Here is a 9,071-nt window from a genome sequence, read left to right as displayed (position 1 = left end):
TTAAGCCCATATTTCTATTCTGGATTTTTATTTGTATTTAAAGGGAAATAAAACGCTTTTATAAAATTGTGGCCAACTGGCCATTTGGTTTCATATCAATGTGTGAATGATGTTTAATAATAAAATAACAATACCCAAACTTAACTCAACTCAACCAATACCCCTGTTTACTTGAGAATTTCAAGTTGTAGTTAAAAGAAAGAAAACAGAGGTATGATCAAAAGATTCGTTAAATTCTATTCGTGTCTATCAACGCATTGATAAAATCTGAAATTTGTCTGTATTTTATAGATATATTCAACATGTTTGTCCTTTATAGATATAATTTACATTTTTAAGAGAATAAAATATAGATTTTGCTATATTTTATAGTTGTTTATAATATTTTGTTATTTTTAAAAATGTTCAAAAAATATAAAATTTAAATTATTATTGTTGTTGTTACTTTAAATTGAGCAATAAAGCATACACACGTTTAAGTTTTCGTTTTTATAAAATTAACATCATTTTTAAATGATCGTTCAAACAATTTGTCTCCTTTCTATCTTGAACAAAATCGACCATTGAGATTTTTTTAAATATTTTAAAATTTTCAATTCGTCGGTAATTTTAGACCTTCTTAGTACACCAACATTATAGTAATTCTTTCAAATTTTATATATTTTCATTTTCTTCGAGAAATTTTTAAAAAAGTAATATCTATCAAGATGTATCGAGAAGACTTGGAACAACCGATGAGTTGGAAAAAAAAATCTCATGGTCGATCTCACTAGCTGAACTATTTTTGAAAATTGATCCTAGTTTTGTAAGATGAAAGTCAATCCCGTTATTTTGACAATCTTTTTATAACAACAAACCTCGAACTTTCTTGAAAACTAGAGTCAAAAATTGAGGTTAGAAATACATCTCTCCCTACCAAATAAAACTTAAAAAAAAAAAAAAATCCCAAAAGGATTAATTCATAGGCAAGTTTTTCTTGTTATTTAATAATTGTACAAAATGCCATCAATATTCACATAAAAACTAATTTTTAGATGCTTAAATTAAATGCCAATAAATTGTGCATGTGAAAATTAACCATTGAAATATTATCGACATTCTAGTTTTAGTTTTATCTTGGTTGAGCCACCTTTCGAGAAATAGAGACATATTTAATTTATAATCTCGATTATATGATCTACTTACGTTCGATAGAAATGTGTTTAACATATAACTTTTTTTAAAAAAATTCTGCTTTTGAATTTTGTTGGTTCAAATATGATACCAATATTTTACTTTATTCAAAGTTTTTTAATTTAAAGTTTTAGAATCCATGATTATATCAAATAAAGATAGTTTAAAAATACTATATTTTCTAATAAACTCTAACTATTTTTAAAACAAAAACATGTATCGTGCATGGTACCATAAATTATATAATATTACAATAATAAAATCTTATCGTTCATCTGTATTTAGTGGATAAATATAATTTGTTTTATAGTTTATAAATATACAACATCAAACATATTTTAAATAACTGTTTAAATTAAAATTAAATCTCTCAATATACTGCTAAATACATATTTTGAAAGTTCGAAATACAACTTTATGTTTCCTTATTTTTAAAACGTAAGTACTAAGGTATTTATATGTATAATTTTACGTTAGATATATGTAATTTTCATTAACTAATTGGAATGATCAAAGTTGCAATGAATTTTGACGTCTAAACTTTCCTTTTTAAGTCCAATAATAGCCAAGTCCCCACACTTTGAATTTTGGCATAAATTTAAACTTTACAAAAAAGTTAGAATAAGTTTTTGAATTTCTGATTTCGGGTATAATATAAATACGTCATATGCAACGTTGTTCTAAAACGTTACAAAATTTATTTTATTAAGTCGTTCGTGTAATATAATTTTACAATTTCAAATTTGTGTTCATCAGATTCGTAAAATTTTAAACATGATTATTAGGTCAAACATCTGTTGTATAGAAGAACTTTCAATGACTTAATGTATACAAGTTCACGTACGTAATATTTTTTTAGTAGAAAAGGCTTAGAAACTTAATAGACGGATACCATACATAACTTGTTAAAGTGAACTTGACTATATAATAATTGACATAATCTTTCATCATAAAGGTGACGGTTTGAATCCCTTATATACAACAAGACTAAACTAATAAGAAAAATGAACTAAAATCATTCTTTCGCTTTATAATTTTACAGTTTTTAACATTACTTCATGAATAAAGTTAGATGATTTAATTCCCACATCTATAATTAAAATGAATTTAGTTCGGTAGGAATTGATCCATCCTTTTATCTTGGGAGGTTTGTTCTTCCCCCAAACTTAATGTAATTAAGGAAAAAAAAAACATATAAGGAAAGAATAAAGAACTTATATATAATAAATAAACTCCACTTTATTATATGATTCATATTTGTTCTTATCAAATAGAATATTTAAATTGTCTATGCCCTTTCAAGTTAAAAAAAACACACACACGCAAAAGAGAACTATGAATCTTTAAAAGTATTTATAAGATATAACAAAATTTTAAGATTTATCCGCAATAAACATTAATACACTTTTATTATTATACCAGTGATACATCTTGAATTTTATTATACTTTATAAATTTATCGGTTTATTTTGTTTTATTTAAAAATTAAATGTCTTTTTAAAATGAATTATTTTAATTTATCAAAACAACAGTAATAATCTAAAGTGGACTTGTCATTTGTCAAAGCATGTCATTAGTTTGAAAGAGGCATGACAACTTCGTGGTCTCTTTTTTCTTCTTTTTGTAGGATTGATTTATTCATTTTGTCATTTTATATTTTTCATTTGAGGTAGTGATTTGTTGCACATTACCAACAAAACGATGATTTGGTTTGAAAGGTCAATAACGAAATTAATGTATGGTTTTCGTTATCTCTTTGAATTGATATAATATCGTCTTACCACTATGCTATTTTGTTGGGTCATAAAAATAAATGTAGACGATTCTTTGAAACATACAAAAATAAAATAAATATATATTTGTTATAATTCATTAATAACATCCATAATGATATGCGTATGGATTGATTGTATCATTCGTGTAACTGATACCACAAATCTAAATCTCGTGGTAGCTATAAACATGATGTTATAAAACACGCACAATTTAGTATATATAGTTTTGTATTTTATCAACCAAACTATTATAACATAGAAAACAAGGTATGAAAAATCGCTAAAAGTAGTTTACAACAAATCACTTTTGTGTTTTATAAAATGAATAGTAATCCAAATAATTTTTTTAACAAAGATGAAAATTGTCAACATGAACTTAGTTCAACTAACACAATATCTGTATTATTATCGAGATTAGAAGTTTGATTTTCTCACTTCTCGCTTCAATTACAATACCTGTGAGAAAATAGGTACAATCTTAAAAAACCAACAACAACAAAAATTTATGTTTGACGATCATTTGATTTTTCTCTTTGAAACTATGTCGTCGTTTTCTTACCAGTAGTATTAGTTAACATATTTTCATATCTATTGATTCAACAATTAAATTACTAGCCATCATTTTATAAACAAACAAAAAGTTTAAAAACCTGATTATTCTTAAAAACCATATATAACAAAATAAACAAATTATTACGAGTTTATAAACTAACTTTAAAATAATAAAAAACTGAAAATTTAAAATGATTATCAAAAGGAACAAATTATTGTTATTATCAAATAATGTCTAAAATTATTTACGTAAGCATCAAGATGTCTGTCAGTTTATTTAGATGAATATTCTTATATGTATTTACATCAAGGAAAAAGGGGTATAAATACAAGGTTGTATGGAATGAAAAAGGCAACAAATAATACAAAATAAAATAAGATAATATCTTCAATTTTCTTAAGGACAAAATATACATTAATACCCTCCCTCAAACTCAAGGTGGTAGAGTAGCTGTCAGCTTGAGTTTGGTACGTATCTGATTGAAGCGAGTAAATGGTAAGGCTTTGGTGAAGATATCGGCTGGTTGTTCAGTGGTGGAGATAGATTGCAGAAGAAGTGTGTGGCTCAGGAGATGATGACGGATGAAGTGACAATCATTTTCGATGTGCTTTGTACGCTCATGGAAAACATCATTGTGAGCAATTTGGATGGCACTACGATTGTCACAATGAAGGAGAGTGGGACCCTGCTGGGGAACACCCATATCAGCAAGAAGCCAACGAAGCCATAAAAGTTCGGCGGTAGCATCAGCAAGAGCACGATATTCTGATTCAGTACTAGAACGAGAGACAACACTTTGTTTCTTACTACGCCAAGAAATGAGAGAATCACCTAAGTAGAAGCAGTAACCGGTTGTAGAACGCTGATCAGTGGGATCCCCAGCCCAATCTGCATCGGAATAGCCAGATAATACAAGAGAGGATTGAGAAGAAAACTGAAGTCCATGTCCCAAGGTTCCCTTGACATAGCGAAGGATACGAAGTACGGCAGTAAAGTGGATGGTTCGAGGAGCAGCCATAAATTGGCTAACAATGTGAACAGCATATGCAATGTCTGGGCGAGTCACTGTTAGATAGATGAGGCTGCCAACGAGTTGTCGATACAGGCTGACATTTTCAAGAGGAACACCATCATAAGGGGTTAAATGAACATTGGGATCTAACGGCGTTGAAGCTGTGTTAGAGTCAGTAATTCCTGAGCGGGCTAAAAGATCAGAGGCATATTTAGCTTGGGACAATAGATACCCGTCCGAGCGCCGAGAGACTTCAAGACCAAGAAAGTAGTTGAGAGACCCAAGGTCTTTCATTTCAAAATGTTGACCAAGGTAGTGTTGGAGATCGGATATGGCACGTGGATCATTACCAGTGATAATCATGTCATCAACATAGAGAAGAAGAAGCACAATACCCTGGGGTGTGTGACGAGTAAAGAGTGCAGTATCATGAGGACTGGAAGTAAAGCCAAGTTGAGTGATGGTAGAGCTAAACGTGGCAAACCAAGCTCGTGGAGCCTGTTTGAGACCATATAGTGCGCGACGCAAGAGGCACACCTTGTGAGGAGGAGAAGAAGTACCAGGAGGTGGCTTCATATATACTTCTTCAGAAAGAGTCCCATTAAGGAAAGCATTTTTGACATCCATTTGAAGAAGGGGCCACTGCTTGGCAGCAGCAACAGCTAGTAAACTACGTACAGATGTCATCCGAGCCACATGAGCAAATGTTTCTTCATAGTCAATGCCATACTCTTGGGAATACCCTTTTGCTACAAGCCGAGCCTTATAACGCTCAATAGTACCATCAGAGTGAGTCTTGATTTTGTAGATCCACTTGCAGCCAATGGGTCTTTTACCAGGAGGTAAGTCAACATAGTCCCAAGTGTGCATCTTTTCAAGAGCCTGTAATTCATCATTCATCGCTTTCTGCCATAAAGGGTCAGTACTAGCCTCTTGATAAGAGGTAGGTTCAATAAGAGAAACAATAGTAGAGAAACAGTGATAATCTTGGAGATGAATAGGAGGTTCCCTTACCCGAGTAGAACGACGAGGAGGGATGTCTGGAGGAGGGTCAGGATTCCCATCAGAGATGGACGACTGGTCCGAGGTTGCAGAAGTAGGTGCAGATTGAGCAAGCTCATTACCAGGAGTGGACTCAGAGAGAGGGAAAAGATCAATGGATGTGTCAGTGAAGAAAGATTGGGGACTAGAGAAGGAGGCGTGGAAGGAGGATAAACGAGAGAACATAGTGTGCTCCCAAAATGTGACATGGCGGGATATACGAAGTCTGTTGGAAAGGGGATCCCAACAACGAAAACCTTTATGTTCTGTGCCATAGCCAAGAAAACAGCAGAGGCGGGCACGAGGTTCAAGTTTAGTGTGTTCAAGAGGCTGCAGGAGAACAAAACAAGCACAACCAAAGACTTTAAGGTTGGAATAGTTAGGAGGATTACCATATAGTCTTTCGAATGGAGAGATGTTTTGAAGGACGGAGGAAGGAAGACGATTAATAGTATAGACGGATGTAAGAGCTGCTTCACCCCAAAATTTCTCAGGACATGAGGCAGAAAGAAGAAGGCCACGAACTAAGTCAAGAATGTGGCGATGTTTGCGCTCAGCACGTCCATTTTGTTGGGAAGTGTGGGGGCAGGAGCGTTGAACAAGAGTGCCCTGTTGGGAGAGAAAAGATAGAAGAGTGGAGTCTTTATACTCCAAGGCATTGTCAGTGCGAAGGGTTTTGATGGGACAAGAGAATTGGGTACGAATCATATTAGCAAATTCAATATAAGTGCGAGATAATTCAGAGCGGTGTTTGAGAAAGTAAATCCATGTAAATCGAGAGAAATCATCGATGAATAACACATAATAACGATAACCATGGACGGTGGAGGTAGGGGTAGGCCCCCAGATGTCAGAATGGATTAAATCAAAAGGTTTATCACAAATAGAAGTGGATGTAGAAAATGACAAAACAGGTTGCTTAGCAAGTTTGCAATTTAAACAATTAAAAGGGACAAATTTGGTAATACTATTTAAATTGTTAATGGAGATTAAATGACGCAATTTTTCTGGAGAAGCATGACCAAGACGAAGATGCCACTGATATGTATCAGAGTCAGTGACAGGGGCAGAGATGGATGGAGAAGGAACCTGAAGTGATAGAAGCTCAAACAATCTGCCCACTTTGCGACCCGTCCCAATCGTCTGTCCCGTCTGTGGATCCTGAACCTGACAACCATTAGAAGAAAAAGAGACAGTGAAGCCAAGGTCGCATAATTGACCAACAGATACTAGATTAAAAGTTAAGTTTGGGACACAGTAAGTGTGAGGAAGATTCAAACTAGGGGTATTGATGGTGCCCATGTGAGTGATATTCATACAATTGCCGTCAGCAGCATAAATGGGAGGTAAAGATTTAGTAGGACTAGGAGTGTTCATAAGAGAGTAATCAGATGTCATATGATTGCAACAGCCAGAGTCAAGAAGCCATCGATTACCTGGTGAGACGGCAAGTGCAGAGGAAGGTGATGAAATCAACTGATTTAGTAAACTTTGAAGATCACTTATCTGGAATTGGGGGATGGTGGATTTATCCGGAGCAACAGTAGCAGCAGAGGAGTTACTGGGTTTAGTAAAGTTCTTTGCTCTGGTAGAATAGTTGCGAGGTCGAGGTGGTTTTATGGGGCAATTATCCAGGATGTGGCCTGGCTTATGGCAGTACCTGCATTCTATTTTAGGACAATTAATAAATTTATGACCAGTGAGCTTACAATTTTTACAAAATGTGCTTGATGCTCCAGGTGGTGAATAGGTGCTGGCAAGAACAGCATCAGAATGTTTAGAGAGATTGATGCCAAGACGTCTTTCTTCAAATAATATTTCTTGGATAGCGGCATCTAATGAGGGCAGGGGGCTGCGGTGTAATAAGGCAGCTCTAATAGATTCATATTCTGGACGTAGTCCCATAAGGACTTTAATAAGACGAAGATGATCTTTACTGATTGTAGCTTGATCAAGTTGAGTCCACATAGGTTGAAGCACGGCTAGATACTCATTAACCGATTGACCAGCTTCTTGATTAAGATTAACAAGGCTATTGTGCAACTGATAGTAATGCGCTAATCCGACGGACTTGAATCGCGTGGACAAAAAATTCCATAACTCCTTAGCGTTTTCAAAAGCATCAAATTGTGTGTGGATAGCAGGGATTGACGTGTTACTAAGCCAGGTAATAATTTGATGATTTTTGCTGTCCCATTCTTCAAGGCGTTCTATAAATTTGCTATCATCTTCCTTGTCTTGTTTGGTTGGTTTGGTAATATCTCCCGTGACAATGCGCCATAATTTTCGTCCAATTAAGAAGCTTTTCATTTGATTGGCCCATGTAATATAATTAGAGCCATCAAGAATTGTGCTGATTGGACGAGCAATTTCACTTTTCTCCATCTACTCACAAGAGAAAAGAAAACCAAGTCAGAGAAAAAAAATAATTAAATAAAGATAAGGGCAATTTTCGGGTCGGGTTTCACGGAGATGGAGCGGATTTCAGGTCGGGTAGATGGTTTCGGGTCGGGTAGATGGAAAAGGGTCGGGTAGATGGTTTCGGGTCAAAACTGATGGAAAGGCGCGGGGCGGGTCTTGTTCAGCGGTCGGGTAGATGGTTTCGGGTCGGTGGTATCAGACGGCGGTCGGGTAGGTGGTTTCGGGTCGGGTAGATGGAAAAGCGCGGGTCTGTGAAGGCGCTCGGATCAGGTCGGTGGTATCAGACGGCTGGAGACACGCTCGGCTGTGGGTCGGTCAGATCTGATGGTTTCGGCTTCGGATCTGATGGTTTCGGCTGGAGACACGCTCGGATCGGACGGGTCAGCGACGGCTGGAGACAGGCTTCACGGAGATTCAAGCGACGCCGGAGGTCGGAGACTGGAGTGTGGAGCTTCGACGGATGTGGTGGTAGGCTCGGGATCGACTGGGTTTCACGGAGGCCGGCTTGCACGCGTAAAGGGAAAACAGGCGCAGCTTCGGGTTCGCGGAGATCTAAAAGGCGACTGGGTTTCACGGAGGCGGGCGTCGGATGGGTGCGGCGGCGGTTTGAACAGTAACTAGTTAAAGAGGCTCTGATACCATGTCAGTTTATTTAGATGAATATTCTTGTATGTATTTACATCAAGGAAAAAGGGGGTATAAATACAAGGTTGTATGGAATGAAAAAGGCAACAAATAATACAAGATAATACAAAATAAAATAAGATAATATCTTCAATTTTCTTAAGGACAAAATATACATTAATAATGTCTATGATTCAAAATAACCGGTCGAGTTTCTACTAAAAAACTTTAAAACTCATAATTCAAAACAAAATAATGGAGGTCCTAAATAATAATAATAATAATAAAAACAATTTCACAGTGTAAATTTTATTTTGAAAAAAGAAAAAAGAAAAAGAAAAAAACTTTGCTAAGATTCGTCCAGCTGGGAAGCGGTATCCAATAATGGCACGCCACATACTCCAGTAGTCCTACAGTTACTTTCTCGGTTTCCAAAAGGCAAAAAATATTTTACTAGAGATTTTACTAGGGT

The sequence above is a fragment of the Cucumis melo genome, chromosome 4 (genome assembly GCF_025177605.1).
Source record: "Cucumis melo cultivar AY chromosome 4, USDA_Cmelo_AY_1.0, whole genome shotgun sequence".
NCBI lineage: Eukaryota > Viridiplantae > Streptophyta > Magnoliopsida > Cucurbitales > Cucurbitaceae > Cucumis > Cucumis melo.
Note: the sequence above shows the minus strand (reverse complement) of the source record.